Here is a 6,309-nt window from a genome sequence, read left to right on the forward strand (position 1 = left end):
TTTTTTTGTTTACAAGCTATGACAATATATATATATATTGCATATGTTGTTTTCTTTACATAGGAGACATTGGATTTTTAATTTTTCTTATAAAATAAAATGGGTAAGTATCAAATTAAAGACTAGTAATAATGGTAAAAAAAAAAAATTAATTATATTTTTTTCTACAAAATATTTAAATTACATTATATATAATTTATTTGTTTAATTTATATATAATGGTAACTTAATAAAAAATATATGATTTAGAATAAAAATAATAAATAAAATTTTTGCCCTCTGAATTATTACCAATACTTATTATGCCCCTTGAACTTTTCACGTTGTTTTAAATTCCCCTCAAGCTATTATCGTTACCTTATAGTGCTCATTCTGTTAGTTTTCATCTTACATGGCTAACCAAGTATTGATATGACACACTTAGGCAATGATGTGACACTATCACGTTACTTCCATATGTATAATTAAAAATAAAAATATAAAAATACTTTAAAAAATAATAAAAAAAAAATTTGTCTTTTTTTCTTTTTTCTCCTCCATATAAAAATATAATTTTTTCTTAATATTTAAAATTAAATAAGAAAAAAAGAAGTAAAAATAGAAAGAAAAAAAAAGGTAAAGATATTTAATATTTTTTTAGTAATAATTTAAAAATAAAAAATTTATTTTACTAAAATATTATTAAATATATTTTCTTATTAAAATATATATTTTTTACTTCTTTTTCTTTTATTTTTTTTCTATTTTACTTCTTTTTTTTCTTATTTAATTTTAAATATTAAGAAAAATATTATAATTTTTAAATGGATGAGAAGAAAAAAAAAAGTAAAATAGAAAAAGAAAAGAAAAAGTAAAATATATATTAATAAGAAAATATATTTAATAATTTTTTAGTAAAATATATTTTTTATTAAATATCTTTTCCTATTGAAATATATATTTTTTTACTTATTTAATTTTAAATATTAAGAACAAATTATAATTTTTAAATGGAGGAGAAGAAATAAAAAAGTAAAAAAAAATTAGATTTTATAATTTTTAAGTTATTTTTATTTTTTTAATCTTTTGAAATAATTTTTATATTTTTTATTTCTTAATTATTTTTTAAAATTTTAATTATATATGTGGCAGTGACGTGGGTCAAATCATCACTTTGTTAGCCATGTATGATGAAAATTAACAAAAGGGGTACAATAAGATAAAGTAATAGATCAAGGGTATTTAAAACAACACAAATAGTTCAAGGGGCACAATAAGGTAGTGGTAATAGTTCTAGGGGGAAAAATCATATTTATTCTAATAAAAATGATAATTTTATATATAATAAAAGCTAATATTAACAAAATATTGATAATTTAATTTTTTTTAAAATTATAAAAGTAGAGTAAGGATATTTTGGTCAATATCATAAATTTTTCATTGAGAAATTTGACTATTGATGCATAAAAGTTGCCCATATAACAAAATGATACCAAGCTAAAAAAACATTACATTTTTATTCTAGTATTCCCCTAGATTCCCAAAATGCCCCTATCATAAATTTCTCTCTCATTTTCTCCTATTGTCTTCTCCCTCTCTATCTCTCACGTTTTCTCTCTCTTTCTCTCAAGCTCTCATACACAAAAAAAAAAAAAAAAACAAGGCAGCCACCATTATCTTAATCTATACTAATTTTCAAGCTTGGATTTCAGATCTAGGGGCAAGTTGTGAATCATTTCAAGGCAAGAAATTAATTTTGGATTTCAGATATAGGGTCAAAAATCGTATGGGTAAGTATATATTTGTTATATGTAGTGAGGAAACTTGTTTATCTACATTGCTTTTGCTATTTTGAACATATCTATGTATGCCTTCATGTTTTATTGTAATTTTTCACTGTCAGAATGGATTTTTCGTTCCTTTCTTTGTTTTTTTCTGGATTTTTTGTCTGTCTCGATGAGACTCTAATAGGCCTCGATAAAACCATTATATGTTTATATTAATTGGATACCTCGATATGACTCGATTGTCCTCGATGGATCTCGATAAAATCCTCATATGTTTATATTAATTGGCTACCTCGATATGCATATATGGTCCTCGATGGACCTCGATAAAACCCTTACACATTTAGGGAAAATGATTACCTCGATGAGACTCAATGGTCATCGATGGACCTCGATAAAATCCTCACACATTTAGCGAAAATGGCTACCCCGATGGGACTCGATGGACCTCAATAGAGGCATTCAACTTAATGTATGTAGTAGTATATGCCTCGATGGGTTCATAAGATATTTTTAGGGCAGTCTGCCTCGATGTACCTCGATAGGCCTCGACAGAATTCGATTTTTTGCTGTTTTATAGTATAGTTTTAACTCTTGACCTTTTTTTGTTTTTTTGATACAGATTCGACTATTTTCATATTTGTTGCATTCAATGGTGTTTGGGAACTGGAAAATAGGGATTGGATTTTCAAGGATGCTGAAAATCAAGTTTTGCTTTGGAGAAAGGTGTGACGTATGAGCAACTGCTTGACATTCTGTACGATGAGCTTGAAGTGGATAAATGTGTGCATGACTTGAAAATTGAAGTCTCGTACACATGCCTATCAAAATCCGTTAAACCTACTGTTATTAAAAATGATAGGCATGTGCGTGCATTCATTGGGTTAGCATCGAAATCTGTAGAGAAGTTGATTCCTCTATGTGTGGCATTGGTTAAGAAGGGAGGTATAAGAAATGCATCAGTGATAACTCTACAAAATAGAGTTATTTTACCATGTTTTACATGCTAATTGTTGCTTAGTTCATGAGTTTTTAATTAACTTATTAAGTTTTTATGTAATTTTTAATTTATTAGTCTTATTGTAGTTTTCTAGATTTTTATATGTTTTTATAGATATGTTATTATAATATGTTGTAGTTTAATTATTTAAAATTAGTATTGTTAGTTTGAATGCTAAAAATATGATTTTATTGAAATTAAATGTTATGTAAATTAAATTTTAATTAATGTTTTCATGGGAGTTATATGATATATTTTATTAATGAAAATATTTAATTTTAATTTAGTTTATAATTTATTGTGTAGGAAAATTATTGCCCTTGAAAAGCAAGAAAATCAAAGGAAAGATGGTAATTTTGAAAGAAAGTAACAAGAAAAATGGTGTTTCTCCAAAAGCCCAACCACGTGAGGCCCACTCTAGGCCCAACCCGTGGCCCCCCCTCCAACACCCAACCACCACATTGCTGCCATTTCCCTTATTGAGCCCAACAAAAATGCATTTTGTCCCTTTGTCCCCTATGACAAAAATGCCAACTTTTTACCCTTTTTCCTACACATTTTCACCACAACATCATCATTACACCCTATAATTTACCTCTACATACCATATTTATTTTATTTAATTAATCTAATCAATTTAATTAATTTAAATTGATTATTTTAATAAACTCACTTTGGCTATAAATATGGACTTTCAAGACCATTTTTGGGGTGCTTAATTTTTTGGTTACCATCTTTTTCTCTCATTTTCTCTCTACCATTCTCTCTTCCATTTGGGTTTTTCAAGAGCATTTTGCAAGTATGTATGTCATTTATTTTGTAATTTCTATTCTAGTTATGTGCTTCTAATCTTTTTCATAAGATTATTAAGATCATGATGAAGCAACTTGTAACTAGGTAATATTTATGTTGTATGTTGATTTCCCTTGTAATGCAACAAAGTCTATGGATTTTTCTTCTTCATATATTTCTTTCATCTTAAATATCTTGTATTTTAGATTGTTAGAACATTTTTACACTTTGTTCTTCATTAGTGCATAAACATAATATTCTTTGTGTAAGATGTGTCATTAAATTGTACACATCCATGCTTAGAACAAAAATATTATGTTTTGCCTTATAAATAATGTTCATTGATTTATTTGCTATTTCATTAGATTGATTTACACTAAATGCTTTGAAATTATAATTTTGAAAAGTGAAGAAAAATCCTATCTTTTTATAAGAAAATTGTGCTTAAAATTATAAATATTTTTGGAAAATGATAGTTTAAATTATTTTAACTATCACTAAAACTTGGGAATCAATATACTAATAAATATTATTAAACTTACATTTTGTGGATTCTAGTATCTTAATAATCTTTTCTTTTAATACTTATTTTCAACTCATTATTGGTTTATTTTCATTATCTTAAAAAGCTTTATTTTTCAATATTTCATTTTATGTTCATACTATTAAAACTCATCAATCTTTGGAACTAGGTTAGAATTTATTACTTTTGATTTAAAATAGTTTCATTTTCGATTTTAGACAACTCCTTTGGGTTCGACATCCTTGCTTACGATCACTATTCTATATGGACGATTCGTGCGCTTGCGATATATAAATTTTTAAACATACCCGTTTTGGGTCCATCAAGTTTTTGGCGCCGTTGCCGGGGAGTTGCAAGAGAAAAGAAACGAATTTATCTCAAGGTTAGTGAATTCTTCTACTAGTTATTTTAATTTTTTTTACACTTAAAAAAAAAAACATAAAAATATATATCTATAAAATCTAAAAAAAAAAAAAAAAGATAAAAAGAAATTTGGGACGGTTCAACCACCCATAAAAAAAAATATATACTTATATTTATATTTATTGTTTTTTTTTTTTTTTAGTTGACGGCACTTGTGCCTCCTATCTATCCTTTTAATTTTTATAGTCGATGGCACTTGTGCCTCCTAATTTTGTTATAATTTTGTTGTAATTTTATTTCTTTTATATCTTTGTTAATTGATGGCACTTGTGCCTCTTGACATTTGTTGTAATTTTCTTTATTTATATTGTTGTAATTTTTATTTTATTTAATTTCCGCAAATTACTAGTTGATGGCAATTTTGCCTCCTAGCTAGTTGATGGCAATTTTTGCCTCCTAGTCCTCTATCTTATGTTTAAGTTGATGGCACTTGTGCCTCCTAGTTTTTACCTTAATTTTGTTATGGTTGATGGCATGCTATGCCTCCCTACTCTTGCTTAAATTTTAGTCTTATTTAATTTTTGCCTTATTTTTCTTTGTCTTCTTTAATATTTTAGCGTAATATTGTGAAAAATACTTGGAAAAAAAAAAAAAAAAAAAAAACCTAAATCTTGTCCTTTCACCATAAGCAATTCTTGCTTAAAGGAAATTTGACCAAAATTCCCATCCGCCTCTACTAATTAACCTCGGGGAGTTGTTAGTAGTGCGCGAGTAAGTGGAATCAAATAGGCCTGGGGACAAGTAAACCATAAGAATTATATTGTTGTGAAATCTCTAAAAATTCTAAGTATGCTCTGTGGTTGCGGTTTTAACTGATCTTCCACATCAGAAAATTGTTTGTTTGAGATTATCCTTGTTGCCTTGTTTGTGAAAAATTGTATGCATCATTGGGAACGTAACTCTAAAAAACGATTAGTAAAAAGACGTTTATCTTTGTTTGAAATTGAAAGTGTTAGTAAAAATTTGAGCATCATGGAACCTATTGCTAATATTGTTGATGAAAATGTTGTGCCTGAAAAAACTTTGCTTGAATATTTTGCACCTATTTCATCTAATGCTCCTTCATGCATTGTTTTACCTACTACTTCTGCTACTCATTTTGAGCTTAAACCCGCAATCATTCAATTATTGCCATCTTTTTATGGGTTAGATAGAGAGGATCCTTACATGCATGTCAAAGATTTCTTAGAAATTTGCTCAACATTTAAATTTCAAAATTTTTCTGATGAGTCGGTCAAACTAAGATTGTTCCCTTTTTCATTAAAAGACAAATCAAAAGCCTGGTTAAATTCCCTTCCCACGGGGTCTATAACTACATGGGATCAACTTTATAATAAATTCTTACTGAAATTTTTTCCTATGTCTAAAACTGATAGTCTAAGGAGAGAAATCTCCGAGTTTTTTCAAAAAGATAATGAAGAGTTTTATGAATGTTGGGAAAGATTTAAAGATTTATTATTAAAATGTCCTCATCATGGTTTTGAAAAATGGAGACTTGTAAAATATTTTTATGATGGTTTGACTCCCTCTAATCGTCAAATGATTCAATCTATGCATACTGGAAAAATTTTAAAATTTCAAGGACAAGAGGCGTGGGACGCCCTTGAAGATTTATCTGTCAATTCACAACAATGGAATTATTTTGATCCTAGGTCTAGGTCAACTAATTCACCAAAAAGAGGAGGAAGGTATGAAGTAAAAGAAGAATTAGACTTAAGAACATCCTTAGATAAATTAGCGAGAAAAGTAGAAGCTTTAGCCATAAGCCAAACTATAAACTCTCCAATTCAACCTAGAAAAGATGT

General features: G+C 27.4%; 1 non-coding gene across 1 annotated transcript; it reads right to left on the minus strand.

Annotated features, from left to right (window-relative positions):
* Window positions 1-5,878: 5,878 nt before the first annotated feature.
* Window positions 5,879-5,985, minus strand: LOC133820496 (small nucleolar RNA R71). The gene has a single exon (XR_009886904.1). It is a non-coding gene; the product is annotated as a small nucleolar RNA R71 (small nucleolar RNA).
* Between the last annotated feature and the right edge of the window lie 324 nt (window positions 5,986-6,309).

This window comes from Humulus lupulus, chromosome 2 (assembly GCF_963169125.1).
Source record: "Humulus lupulus chromosome 2, drHumLupu1.1, whole genome shotgun sequence".
NCBI classification, from domain to species: domain Eukaryota; kingdom Viridiplantae; phylum Streptophyta; class Magnoliopsida; order Rosales; family Cannabaceae; genus Humulus; species Humulus lupulus.